At 42.8% G+C, this 15044-nt stretch overlaps 1 protein-coding gene across 8 annotated transcripts in view; it reads left to right on the forward strand.

Annotated features, from left to right (window-relative positions):
* LOC126279126 (phenoloxidase-activating factor 2) overlaps positions 1-15044 on the forward strand; it is a 238063-nt gene that overhangs the window by 18996 nt on the left and 204023 nt on the right. For 6 of the 8 annotated variants that reach the window (XM_049979612.1, XM_049979615.1, XM_049979616.1 and 3 more), the window contains exon 2: positions 13517-13615. The exons of the other annotated variants lie outside the window; for them this stretch is intronic. The gene's annotated coding sequence lies outside the window, so the exon portion shown is untranslated. The remainder of the gene's footprint in view (positions 1-13516; positions 13616-15044) is intronic. 8 annotated transcript variants of the gene reach the window in all.

Consider the following 15044-nt stretch of genomic DNA (forward strand, 5'->3'; position numbering starts at 1 on the left):
CAATGTCTGCATATTTGGTTTCCGCTGGTTTCTCAGTGCCGTCTTTGATAACTTTCCTTCTGAGGGCTTACTACCGTGAAGGCAGACTCAGTATTTCCCATTTTAATGGTTCCACTGGTGAGCCACAACGAGACACACCAGATCGCAGCTGCCTAGTAAGTCGGCAGATGCGAAACATCGCCTTTCCGAATTACACACAGCGGATTACTACCGCACTAAGGTTCTAACGCCTGGGACTGTGTTATCAAAGAATCTGTAGAGATTCGAGTAAGGGAACCACTGACCAATGGTGCTAGTGGGTACATCCTCGGCCACATTGAGATGGCGTCCCACAACGAACTGGCTTGGTGGGCAGGCAGAGAGGCGGGCAGCGACCGTCCCTGGGTGTCGGAGGTGAGGGCCGTGCAAACAGTGCCTCGGGGCAGCGTCGCCGCTTCCCGACATGTTTTCTCCGTTGGATGCTCAAGTCCGCCCCATCGTCCCGGTCGAGAGTTACGACGGAAGAATTTGAAGAATAACGAGCTCTCTTGCTTGCGTATACTGTATGTTTCAGATGTTCTGCAAGAATTGTTCGTGCAATTAGTTTATTGCACTTTTTGTTTTCGGATTGTTCTACTAGGATCACGTAACAACTTCAATTTCTCTTCTTTCCTTGTTGTTTTCTGTTTTACCAGTTCTCATTCATCTTCTCCCCCTGTTTTCCTTTCCTCTGTCCGTCTTGTTCCCTTTTCATATTTTTTATGCATTGAAAGCCTTAAAATTCAATATTTTATTCTTGAAATGAATGATTTCTTTCTGTTATTTCCGATTCTTTGATGTTATTTCATTCTACATCTTTCCTTATTTCTGTGATCGATGCTATTGTCATTACCTTGTTCGAGAATTCCAAGAATATTTGTTTCATGAACCTGTTCTCATTCATTTGGTAGAGGTGTCAAAAAAAGCTTAATCTTTTTCTAGCCATCACTTGCGACATTTGCTCTACATTTTTGTAGATCTCCTCATTACTTCACATATTCCAGCCATCTGTAGTTTGTATTGCACCTATTATTTTCTAGTTATCCGTCTTTTAAATACTTCTGTTCTGTTCACCTTATACACACATAAAAAAAAGTTTTGAATCACCTCAGTTCCGAGAGGTTCGGAACCTGTACAGAAAATTGGAATAGAGATCAACATAAACATCATTTCCGCCCTGTTAATTGCTCATGAAAACCACATATTGCATGCTGTACCACCATGCAGCGAGACCTTCAGAGGTGGTGGTCCAGGTTGCTGCATACGCCGGTATGTCTAATACCCAACAGCACGTCCTCTTGTATTGATGCATGCTTGTATTCGTCGTGGCATACTATCCAAAGGTCATGAAGGCACTATTGGCTCAGACTGTCCCACTCCTCAATGGCGATTCGGAGTAGATCCCTCAGAGTGGTTGGTGGGTCACGTCGCCCATAAACAGTCCTTCTCGATCTACACCAGGCATTTTCCATAGGTTTCATGTCTGGAGAACATGCTGGCCACTCTAGTCGAGCGATGTTATCCTGCAGGAAGTCATTCACAAGATGTGCACGATAGGGGCGCGAATTGTCGTCCATGAAGACGAATGCCTCGCCAAGATGCGGTCGATGTGGTTGGAGGATGGCATTCACGTATCGTACAGCCGTTACGGCACCTCCGTGACCACTAGCGCCGTACGTCGGCCCCACATAATGCCAATCCAAAACAACAAGGAACCTCCATCTTGCTGCAGTCACTGGACAGTGTGTCTAAGGCGTTCGGCCTGGCTGGGTTGCCTGCAAACACGTATCAGACGATTGTCTGGTTGAAGGCATACGCGACTCCCTTCGGTGAAGAGAACGTGATGCCAGTCCCGAGCGGTTGTTGGGCCCATCTGTACCGCGCTGCATGGTGTCGTGGTTGCAAAGATGGAGCTAACCATGGACGTCGGGAGTGAAGTTGCACATCATGCAGCCTATTACGTACATTTTGAGTCATAAACCGACGTCCTGTGGCAGCACGAAAAGCATTATTCAACATGGTGGCCTTATTGTCAGGGTTCCTCCGAACCGTAATCCGTAGGTAGCGCTCATCCACTGCAGTAACCGCTCGACCGCTGCAGTCGCAGGTTCGAATCCTGCCTCGGGCATGGATGTTTGTCATGTCCTTAGATTAGTTAGGTTTAAGTAGTTCTAAGTTCTAGGGGACTCATGACCTTAGAAGTTAAGTCCCATAGTGCTCAGAGCCATTTGAACCACTGCAGTAGTAGCCCATGGGCGGCCTGAGCGAGCCATGTCATCGACAGTTCCTGTCTCTCTGTAACTTCTCTACATCCGAACAACATCGCTTTGGTTCACTCACACATCTGGACACTTGTTGAGAGCCCTTCCTGGCACAAAGCAACAGTGCGGACGCAATTGAACCGCGGTATTGACCGTCTAGGCATGGTAGAACGACAGACAAGAGCCGTATACCTCCTTCCTGGTGGAATGACTGGAACTGATCGGCTGTCGGAGCTGATCGTGCATGGTTGTTTACATCTTTGGGCGGGTTTAGTGACATATCTGAACAGTGAAAGGGACTGTGCCTGTGATACAATATCCACAGTCAACGTCTATCTTCAGGAGTTCTGGGAATCGGACTGATGCAAAACTTTTCTTGATGGTTGTTGTTCACTATTAGACATTCTCATCTATGTAAACATTCTGGTCGTACCACTGTGGTACAGTGTTTATTTTGTTTTTATAAATACACATTTCTTGTCAAACCATACCCTCTCTCCATTTTGTTAACTCCTATACCTATTGCAAATGTTTCTAGTGTATTCTGTTGTATAAGATCTTTTAATTTACTTACTCGCACTATTTGTGTTTCTATGAACTATAGTTCATTTTTTATGTTTGTCATGAATTTTGTTTTTTCAGCTGAAATTTTGAGACCGATTCTATTTGCTATTTCTTTCAGAATAATTACTTGAATAACTGCATGTGTCAGATCTTCTGAAAGTATTGCAGAATTGCAAAAACCAGACAGTTTAATTCCGTTTGTTTCCCTTCATATAATTATTGGTTCAATTTTGGGATTCTTTAGCTCCAAATTCCCGATCCTTACTATTTTTTCTAGAACCAGCCCCTTGTCTAACACCAGTTTTTATTTCAAATGGCTGAGATATTTCGCCCATAAGTTTAACTTTGGATATCGTGTTTGTTACAGTTACGTGAATTATGTTTGCTAATTTTGCTTGCACAGAAAATTGTCTAATGATTTTATCTATTATCTCTCTGTTTACAGAACTAAATCATTTTTTGGAATTCAATAAATTATACTGTTACAGGTTTGCTGGTTAACATTCTGTGGCGAATTATTCATTTTAGGTTAAAAATCTATTCTGTGCAGGATCTTCCCATTCGAAAAACCTACCTGATTTCTCCCAACTGTTTAGATAACGTTTTTACTATTCTGTCGATGAGAATTCTTGATAATATTTTATATGCCCTGGCATAAGTGACACTCCTCTGTAATTGTCGACCTTTTGTCTCCTTTTTTATGCAGAGTGCGAATTAATTCTACTTTCCACTCTTCTGGAATCTTTTCAATCTTCCAAATGTTCTCAAACAGCAGTTGCAAATCGTTTATAATCTTCGGTTCTGGCCATTTCAAAAATTTTGTTGTAATGTAATCTTCACAACTTGCATTGTGCTTTTTTTGTGGCTTCATGAATTTCTTGGTCTATTGGCAAGAAATCTTTCTCCAGATTTTGTAGAATTGCTGGAAATTCCAGTTTAACTGTTGGAACTTGACAGTTTACGAACCTGTCAAAAAATTTTGCTAGCATTTCGCAATTTTTGTTATTTAATCCTGTTTTGCCAATTTCATCTTTGAAACAAATAGGTGCTTGATAGTATGTAAGTACATGTTTAAAAGTTTAGTAAAAATCTCTGGTATTATTTTTGCTAAAATTATCTTATATTTCAAGACGCCGAGTTTTTTTAAAAAGTTCTTCTGATTTTGGGGATTATTATTGACTTTTTTCTTTGTTGTTTTGAGTTTTGTAAATGTTCTTTTTTAACATCACCTGTTTCTCCAATTTTAACCTCTCTGTTCTCAAGTTCTTCATGCGCTTCGTCCCACAATCCCTCCTTTTTATTCTTGGCCACTCCTAAAGTTTTCTCTGCTGCTGTAGTAATTTGTACCTGGAGTTCATGACAATCACCTTGATTTGCTGGTTCAGTTTCTTCTGTAATCTTTTCTATATTTTCAGTAGTAATATTAGCTGTAGTGGAGGTGTATCTGATTACTTTCTTAGTGATATTTTTTTGCTTTATGTGGGAGAACTGGTATTTTAATCTTAGATAATGAACTAAATCAAATTCCCCATTTCAGAGTGCTTCACCATTCATAATTTCCTTTATATGCGTTTTAGATGTGGCTATGTGATCCAGTTGAAATTCTCCTTCGTTTGGATTTGGAGATATCAAAGTTTTATCTTTACTTGGTAGTTTACGAAAATGTGTGGACGCACAGATACAGGGCAAGTTCGACCTAGGCACACTTCCACTGCCCCCCCCCCCCCCCCCACTCCCCCAACACCTGCAGGTGGCCTTCTGGCCTTCTCGTAGATGGGGTGCAGTGTGCTGGCCGTGGATTGTAGCAACTGGCGACACTGAAGGTCAACAGGTCATCGACGTAACCGCAAGGCGTTTCTCTGCTGCAATCAGATAATGCGTTTTGCGCAACATACGATTGCACTCTAATAATAGCAACGAAAAATAGTTCTAAATGAGCTTCTTTGGTGCTCACTAATGAGACTCGTGACTGAGGAAGCGATTTTCATTTTCTCCGTGACGCCGTTTCTTCGTCTCTCTCTCGTCCCATTTGAGTATCTTCTCCCTGTGCCACTAGCAGCGTTAGCATAGAAACAGAAGACGCAGATCTTAAGTGACTCTTGCCGTGTCTGCGATGAAAACTGAAATGTTAGATGTGATGCCGAGGTCATCCAATGTCACTTCCGTCCTTGACGAAACGGCAGCGGGCTTCGTTGCGAATCTGCTGCAGCAGAACTACAGTTGGGTGTTCGACACCGTAATGCCAGTTATTTCATTAAGCAATGGTTACTGCTGCCAAACGAAATAATTTCGCTTTTCTCGGTGCAGAATGGTCTAAGCCCAGGAAAAAAAAGTAAGACAGTACGAATGTGTAACAGGTAACAGCGACACATTATTTAGTCGAAAGCGTACAATCTTATTTTCAATACTTGGACCAGTAAATTTCCGTTCGCACGTGGGGTTAACGTGCACAAATATAACCACAAGGCAGAAGCTTACGAGGGACGGTCAAAGTTTCAAGAATCATCTCGAAAAAATAAAATTACGCACTTACTTTTTGTCAGCAAAACACGAGTGTATTGGTGACTCAAACTGAAACGGCGGCGCAACAGCACGTGGGCAAGCCGCTAGGCTGGCTCAGCAGCGGCCGCGAAACTGGACTTCCCCGGCGGGCGGCTGCGCGAAGGAGAACCCACTCTCCACGGCTGAGGCCTACTCTTAACCTAAACATCGATAAACTATCGATTATCGATAGTGTCTGCACCCATAGCGCCTGCACTGTCGGTAGTCTGGTTTAACTGTCGATAGCCATTTCGTTTACAAAGTAATTCTTTTTTAATTGACTCGCGAAAAATTGTCGGATACTGTTGCCCCCATGGCGTGTGGAGTGTAGAGGGAAAGTAATTGCATGGTGATATTTAGTCAAAATCAAATATTGGTGGAGCATTAGCGAGGCTATGCTGCTCATTAACGAATTTTGTTCACAGGTTGGCTGCTGTGGTGGAGGGGACGTGTGAGAGGGAATTTTCTTGTTTGTCTTCCAGTGATGACAACCCACGATCATGCTTATCTATTACCGATTATATGCTTATGGTAAAAATTGCCCATGTAAATACCATGGAATCATGAATGCGCATTGTTGTGGTTGCCAGGAGAGCCAACACCGTGTTACTAGAGGAGGCCGAAAGGCACGCGTTTTAGCTCACGCAGGCTGGCGTGATGTCTGGAACAGGACAAGGAAATTAGACTTCAGAAAAACGGATGTAGCTGGTGGAATACTTAACTTCAATCCATTAATGACGAACGTCAGTCTTGACGGTACATGGTTCATAATATCAATAGTAACTAATAATGGCTCCTTGCTAGGTCGTAGCAAAATGACGTAGCTGAAGGCTATGCTAAACTATCGTCTCGGCAAATTGTGAGCGTATTTTGTCAGTGAACCATCGGTAGCAAAGTCGGTTGTACAACTGGGGCTAGTGCTAGGAAGTCTCTCTAGGGGCTGCCGTGTGGCGGCGCTCGGTCTGCAATCACTGATAGTGGCGACACGCGGGTCCGACATATACTACCGGACCGCGGCCGATTTAAAGGCTACCACCTAGCAAGTGTGGTGTCTGGCGGTGACACCACACGCATTATACCGATTGCCACTTCAAATTTTTGAGCAAAGGTATAGAAAGGCATACAAATGTAAATAACGCTGTTGTAATATAACGCAGAGGAAAAAAAAAATTGCGTTTTAAGAATTTGTTAAGCGTTTCTGAGTCTACTCCATAATGCATTTTAAAATAAATGTGATTATTATCATTATTAATGAAACACATCCGCTATTGTCAGTTTGTGTGTCTGAGTCCACATTGTACTTACAAGTGATTTCAGTTGTACGCGTTAATGTGTAAGCCGATTTGGAAACACAAAACAACGATGTAACCCTAACACCCGGCGTCACTCCAGCTTTCGTAGAAGCACAAGTATCGTTCACACGTTGGCTACCTATGTTGTGTTCGATTAGCGGAACTTGTTCCTTCACGGACGCATCAGTTCACGCAAAACTGAATATAGTAAACGCACAACCTGTCGAGTGTCAAATTTTTATTTGTCTGGTGGCTGGACAAAATCATGAAGTGTATATCTGTATTTACGTGCTATCTGCTTTCATAGTACTACAATGCATGTTCATAAGTCAATCGGGCGAAATGTGAATTTTTCAATGGATGGGAAACAAAACTAACCTCCTCTTGCAAAGAGTTGACGGTGAAAGTCCGGGAATGTTTTTGTAAAATCTCCTAAATATGTCGACAGTTCTTAAGCTCTTGCCCGTCAATAATGATACCCCTTGTTTGAAATTCTGAAGCGCTCGAATTAGCTGACCATTATTTTTATTTTTCATTTTTTTTCAAATGGTTCAAATGGCTCTGAGCTGCTGTGGTCATTAGTCCCCTAGAACTTAGAACTACTTAAACCTAACTAACCTAAGGACATCACACACATCCATGCCCGAGGCAGGATTCGAACCTGCGACCGTAGCAGTCGCACGGTTCCGGACTGCGCGCCTAGAAACCGCGAGACCACCGCGGCCGGCCATTTTTTTTCCAGTTTACAGCATTCTGAGATGTGATTAATAATTTTTCGAGGGTCACGAGGAAGAATGCTGCCGCCAAAGGTTCAAGCTGTTCGGGTATCGTAGCAGGTGACTTCAATGTTGCAGCAACGGTTTCTGCATCACTCATTTCGTTACTTAAACGCCACACAATCACAGGATTCTTCTTTGTCATGAAACTATAGTCTACAACTGCTGAATCGCTGTCATTGGCAGCAGTGATACAAAGAGCATAGTTGCCACGAAGTGTTCTGAATCGTTCCGAAATGAAACTATCGGCACTTTTCACGCGCCACCGAAAGTTAGCCGAGGAAATCATGCGCTTACGAGATTGGGTTGTTTGTTTCTGAGAGAAGTAAATAGTTTTTTTATTATTTTCAAAATGAATCGTAAAAATCAATCATCTGTCTGGAAATTATTCAAAAAGTGGGAGATAATAGTTTGTGAAGTGTACCATCTGCAGCAAAGAATATAGATGTTCAGGGAATACTACCAATTTAAGAGATCACTTAAAATGAAACCATGGTAAGAAACTAGAGAGCCATGGATTTTAGCAAAAAAACGGAAGGGTGACGGAGGGATCAACTAGTAAGCTAGATGAAGTGCAAGAGGTGCAACCAAAAGATCGAGAAGCTTTCTAAAAAATTAAGTTAACATTAGTCATTTGTACGATTTTAGTTCAAAAGTAAAGAAAGAACTTGATTCTCTTTATGCACAAATGATGGCTATCGATATGCTGCCGTACAGAACTTCCGACCATCAAAGCTTGAAAAAAAAAAAAAAATTGTTCATGCTATGCACAACAGATAAGAGTAGCCAGATAAAACCACACTTAAATGTTCGCTGATCTCTAAACTATATGAGGAGATAAGAAATAAATTAGAAAAGGCCCTTAAAGTGCAATTTTTTGAGTTTTACAGCGGACATGTGGACAAGCCGTGCAAATGAAGGCATACTGGCATTGACTTGGCACTTTATAGTGGCTGAAAAATTAGTTTCGGCCGCGGTCCGGTAGTATACGTCGGACCCGCGTGTCGCCACTATCAGTGATGCAGACCGAGAGCCGCCACACGGCAGGTCTAGAGACTTCCTAGCACTCGCCCCAGTTGTACAGCCGACTTTGCTAGCGATGGTTCACTGACTTCTACGCTCTCATTTGCCGAGACGATAGTTAGCATAGCCTTCAGCTACGTCATTCGCTACGACCTAGCAAGACGCCAGTATCCGTACTATTGATATTGTGAATCATGTACCATAAAGAGCGACGTTCTCCATGAATGGATTAAAGTTAAGTATTCCACCAGCTACGTCTGTTTTTCTCAATTCTAATTCCCTTGTCATGTTCCAGACCTCACGCCAGCCCACGTGAGCTAAAACGCGTGCATTTCGGCCTCCTTTAGAAACCCTGTGTTGGCTCTCCTGTCAGCCACAACATAAGTAACATTTTAAAAAAATGTTTCCTTCTTTAACTTGTCAATGCCATGCTGAGTTTCGGTTCATTCTTATGATCGGCACATGTTGGTACAAGTCAAATCGGCATGCATAGCTTGTAAAGTTTTTCTTCGCAGCTTCACCCCCACTTTTATTTATTTTCTTATTCATTCGTGCAAATAAGTAACGTTTGAACGTGGATGTCTCTGCAATGCGCTTTCTCAAACCATTGTTACTGCCGCGCGCCATTTATAGTGGATCGCCCTAGGTTTAGCCCTAGCTGGCTACAAGCATTTATTTCTATTTTAAGCTACTGTATCGGAACTAGAGTGAATTCGGTGTATTTGCTGTCTCTGAGGACGTGTCAAGTACGAACCTTGAGCGGCCCGGGTATATCATAGGAATACATTGGTACGATGCGCTGCTGTCTCTCCCCGCACTTTCACAACACTATTGCACTTTTTATACCGCTTCGTGCGCTTCCCTCGGCGAGAGGCGAAACTCCCAGGAAGACTTCTACAAGCTACACCTATACGTCGACTGAATTAAGATCACAAGTGCTGCCGACTTCAGCTGTAGCAGAGTGGTGGCCCTAATATTTGTATTCAGTGTCAACTCAAGTGAAAAACACCCCTGGTCTCTTCAGTGGGCTTTCATTACACCATCTTACTCCTGTGTGCAGTTTATACCACACCTGCTGCAGCTCATCAGCAGGCGTGCGCACCTGAAGTGGCAACATTGGACGGCAAACTGTTCCTCGTGTGATCTTCTTCTTCTTCGTCGTCGTCGTCTTCCTCTTCCTTCTAAGATGCTCAAGTTCAACTTCGCATCGATAAGTAATATATCGGACTGGGTTTTTTGAGAATTATTTGTTTGTATATGAAAGTAATATTTTACAAAACAAGACGTTGAAAAAATAATTTTTTGAGAATATTACACCAAATTTTGGATATATTGGCAGTTAATTTCAACATTACTTTTTTCAGGTCATCAATAAAATCTTAGTAGATTTCAGTATTAGTGATAAGACAGTGGTAATAGTTACAGTCAACGCGGCAGTTATGGGGAAAAAAATGCCGAAATCATAAGTATTCGACATTTACCTTGTTTTGCACACTGCATCAACTTAACAGTATAAGACTGTTTCAGAGTGGAATTATTTTCCGAAATTTTATTGAAAACAAAGGCTGTTGCGGCTTTCTTATATAACTCTACACTGACCAGTGACAAGCTGCGCCATACTAAAAAAACAGCAAACAAAAAAGAACTGAAGCTGATACAAGAGGTGCTGACTCGATGCAACACCTCATACTACGTGCTCACAAAGAATTTTGGAAGTATGAAGTGAGCTTGGATTGCGATCAAAGTTCAAAAGCACCGCTTCCCTCACAGCAGAAAATTACTTAGTTATATGAGAGATAATAGGTCTTCTTGAACGTTTTTAAGTAGCAACAACAATAATCTCAGGGGTGCCATACGTCACTGCTTCCTTAATTATACCCTTTAAATGAGATATTTCTGCAAAGCTGTCAGACTTGTAAAGCACCTCAACAGCTAATGAAACACGAAGTGTTATGGATTCCTTTATTAAATCAGTCAATGAAATACTAAAACTATTTGGCACACGGACTGTTAATATGCTTGCGACATTATTAGATCCTACGTTTAAAGAACTTAGTTTCAGGATATTTCAAGAGGCAGAGAACATTGCACAATTACTTCATGCTGCGATCACTGCATCAACACCAAGATAATACCTGAAACAGAAGTACCCATGAGCTGTGATAATACGTCTACCAGTTTGAAATCGTACGATGTACCTTTTTTTGTTGCCCAAAGAACAACAGCGTAACGCTGACGTCGTTACACCAGTCAGTGATTCCACAGCTCACCGACGTCAATATTCTGAGAAACACATAGTAGGCGAGGATGCTTGTGTATTGGAATGTTGGGTAATACCTAACAGTGTGTTGCGTGTAACGGCCACTAAATATTTGTGCTGTTCAGCGACTTTAGTTCCTGCACAGATGGATTTCCTCAAGGTTGGGGAAATAATTAATGAAAAACGCCACAGACTAAAGGTGAAAAGTGTAAATCCCTTGCTTTTTGTAAAACAAAATTTACATAACTTGTAATGTTGTATTTTAAACAGCAGACTAAAGAGCAAGAATGTAACTACCTGCCGCGCGGAATAAGCCGAGCGGTCTCAGGCGCTGCAGAAATAGTACGGACTGTGCGGCTACACCAAGAAGAAATGCAGGTGATGAACGGGTATTCATTGGACAAATATATTATACTAGAACTGACATGTGATTACATTTTCACGCAGTTTGGGTGCATAGATGCTGAGAAATCAGTACTCAGAACAACCACCTTGATACACCTGGGCATTGAGTCAAACAGAGCTTGGATGGCGTGCACAGGTTCAGCTGCCCATGCAGCTTCAACACGATACTACAGTTCATCTGTAGTTACTGGCGTATTTTGACGAGCCAGTTGCTCGGGCACCATTGACCAGACGTTTTCAATTGGTGAGAGATCTGGAGAATGTGCTGGCCAGGGCAGCAGTCGAACATTTTCTGTATCCAGAAAGGCCCGTACAGGACCTGCAACATGCGGTCGCGGATTATCCCGCTGAAATCTAGGGTTTCACAGAAGGGTCGAGCCACGGGTCGTAACACATCTGATGAGACGTGTAACCAATGGCACCCCATACTATCACGCCGGGTGATACGCCAGCATGGCGATAACGAATACACGCTTCCAATGTGCGTTCACAGCGATGTCGCCAAACACGGATGCGACCATCATGATGCTGTAAACAGAACCTAGATTCATCAGAAAAAATGACGTTTTGGTTCGAGTCCTCCCTCGGGCATGGGTGTATGTGTTTGTCCTTAGGATAATTTAGGTTAAGTAGTGTGTAAGGTTAGGGACTGATGGCCTTAGCACTTAAGTCGCATAAGATTTCACATACATTAGAACATTTAATTTTATGAAACAAAGTTTGCATATCTATTATTGTTGTCTTAAATCAGTAAAAAATTCTTAGAAAGCTATTTTTTCATTTGGACTACAGGCACAAAAGAACACATAGTTAATATACTATCGATAACGACATACGTCTTAGCTATCAATGTTAAAGTAACACAAGGCTGCAGATAGTCGGGGGATGCGACCCACTAGCAGAACGGGAGCGGTTTCTGCACTAGCACTGTCGAATGGATATCGATATCTCTTGCAAGAAAGTGATCGATTTATAATGGCGATTCTTTCTCATCTACATATCGATATAGAAACATCAACATCGAAACAACAATGTCGACTAAAGATTTTGTATTACATTGTTTTGTTCTTTAGAAATTGTAGTAGATCGCAAATAGTGTGCTACTTCTTCACATCGGCATTCTCCAAAACCGTTACTGAAACTGATGAACAAAAATCTGAATGATAAGACTGGCCTGTGCGGTGGACTGAGACATGTGAGAGGAAATGATGACGTAATCGACGCTTGACGTTACCAGCAGAAACTGCAACGTTTAGCTTGAGCACGCAATTTTTGCACTGCAGCTGCTAAGTCACTGGCGTTTGCAGAAACGAAAAAACAGGTTGGTTGACATGAAGTGAAGTGTTCCAGACAAATCCGATATGTGACAAAACTGAACGACGGACCCATCGGACACCTATTGTGCCACTTACCTGCAGATTTCAGCAGGATAATCCGCGACCGCATGTTGCAGGTCCTGTACGGGCCTTTCTGGATACAGAAAATGTTCGACTGCTGCCCTGGCCAGCACATTCTCCAGATCTTTCACCAATTAAAACGTCTGGTCAATGGTGGCCGAGCAACTGGCTCGTCAAAATACGCCAGTAACTACAGATGAACTGTAGTATCGTGTTGAAGCTGCATGGGCAGCTGAACCTGTGCACGCCATCCAAGATCTGTTTGATTCAATGCCCAGGCGTATCAAGGTGGTTGTTCTAGGTACTGATTTCTCAGCATCTATGCACCCAAACTGTGTGAAAATTTAATCACATGTCAGTTCTAGTATAATATATTTGTCCAATGAATACCCGTTTATCATCTGCATTTCTTATTGGTGTAGCAATTTTAATGACCACTAGTATATTCCTTTCAATTGTTGCTCTACAGGGGGTAAGCAGGCTGCTGGCTTGTTGATGAACAGAATATCTAATAATAAATCAATACTTACATATACAGTTCTAATACTGCCGGTGTATTTGCAATGTGCAGCCGATATTTTGTTTGGGCGAAACATAGATAATTTTTCCGTCATTATATCGAAATATCGATGATTTTCTTCGAAATATGGATGGCAGATAATGAGATCTCTTTGAATATCGATATATCAGTTTTCTGATATTTTTAAAAATATCAACCGTCCTAAAACTGAAGCATGCTCGCATAAGACACGGCTGCAGTCGGACCTTAACTGCCTCGTTCACTACACGGCTAGCCTCAGCAACCTCACCGAGCAACCGCACGGTAGCCATTGCCAAATGCTTTGTGTACCTCGTTTTGCCTTCGCTTATGCGTCGCTTGTTTGTTTGTTTTCTCATTTTAAAACCAGTAGAAAGACCAATCCTAGTCCATGAGAGGGTTTTTAAGTCTACTGACAGTGTGTGACGTGTGCTTTTGCAGAAGCTGCCAGCCCTGCGAGGCGGAGGAGCAACTTGTAACCCTGCACCGGTCTTGACGCGCCGGCGGTTATACTGATTTGCACTGGCAACCAACTGCCACGTAAGTGCCCTCACTGTAGTAGTAGTAGTAACAGTAAGAGTTCTTTTTGATGTTGTTCTAGTTTTTAGTCGCGGAGCTAGTTTGATTGACCCAATTCGAGTCACTACCCCATCGTAACTTACCCGATCTCCCAATCTAACGTTTACCATTCTGCTGTAAGTATGCAAATCGCCAATGTAGTGTCGACTAAATGTACTTCTACCAGGCGACCAGTCGTGGGGCAAAAACAGAATGACAGTTCATTAGCACGGGTTGCATCCATTCAGAGGCAAACTTGATTTATGACCTTAACGTATTATTCTACTAAGTCGTTTATGACCTGCTGAGGCTTCATATATGACAACCTGGAAATAATTCGCCCTTCAGAGAACCCCCACCCCCCCCACCCCGTTCACTATTTCCTCCTCCTCCTCCTCCTTTCCCCCTCCTCCACTCCTCTTGGAACTCAGCACATAAATACAAGCACACATTTGATATCAAATCAACAGACTAATTAATTAAATCTATTAGTTACCCCTCCCCCTCCTGAGAGATCACTCAGCCTTTCCCTCCCATCTGTACATTCCACCCTGCACTCCCCCACCTGCAAAATGGGCGGCGAAAAAATCTGTGCTGGAGAGGAACGATCTCATCATACAGAATTGAAGTTAATGTCAAATGTATAGATGAGTTTACACTGTTTATTTATGAAATCCAGTTTGCAGCAGTTGGCACTCTTTAATTGGCGGCAAACGCTCACATCCAGCAACTACATGTCCTAATTAACGTAATTACACTTCTGCAGATTGGAGGTGTCGTCTTGTCGGGGAATTTTCGCGTGTGCACTCACCTCGACAGGCAGGCATCGACCGAGCCCATGCTCAGTGCCACCGCCAGACGACTTCTCACCCCCGAATCCTCGCCCCCTCCTTCCCCACCCATCCCACAAGAAATTAGCGGCAAAAAGACTCACTCTGCTCTGCAGAAGAAGGATCGCACAACACGCAATTCAAATCAATGTCAATCATGTAAGGATATATTTTATTGAATCAGTTTGCCGGAGACATGGTTCTCCCACTTCGGTACAGCTCACATCTGCAATCCCCACACCATCCCTCATGACGTAATAACTGTAAGCACCGAGAAGTGGAATGAAGTGTGGTAAAGTAGCCAACTTTGGGATCTCCCGCGCTTGTCTGTCGTCGGGGCACCGCCAGATAGGTCAAAACCGCTCAAACTCCTAATTACGGATCGCTCTACTAAACTTTCATCTTGTATCCGCAGACAACACATCAGGTGCCGCAGTCTGCTGTTCCGGAAATCCCAGACTCGTTTCCTCTCTCTCTCTCTCTCTCTCTCTCTCTCTCTCTCTCTCTCTCTCTCTCTCAACCTTACTTCATGTACGTATGTGTGTGGGTGTGTGTGTGTGTGTGTGTGTGTGTGTGTGTGT

The sequence above is a fragment of the Schistocerca gregaria genome, chromosome 6, assembly GCF_023897955.1.
Source record: "Schistocerca gregaria isolate iqSchGreg1 chromosome 6, iqSchGreg1.2, whole genome shotgun sequence".
Lineage (NCBI taxonomy): Eukaryota > Metazoa > Arthropoda > Insecta > Orthoptera > Acrididae > Schistocerca > Schistocerca gregaria.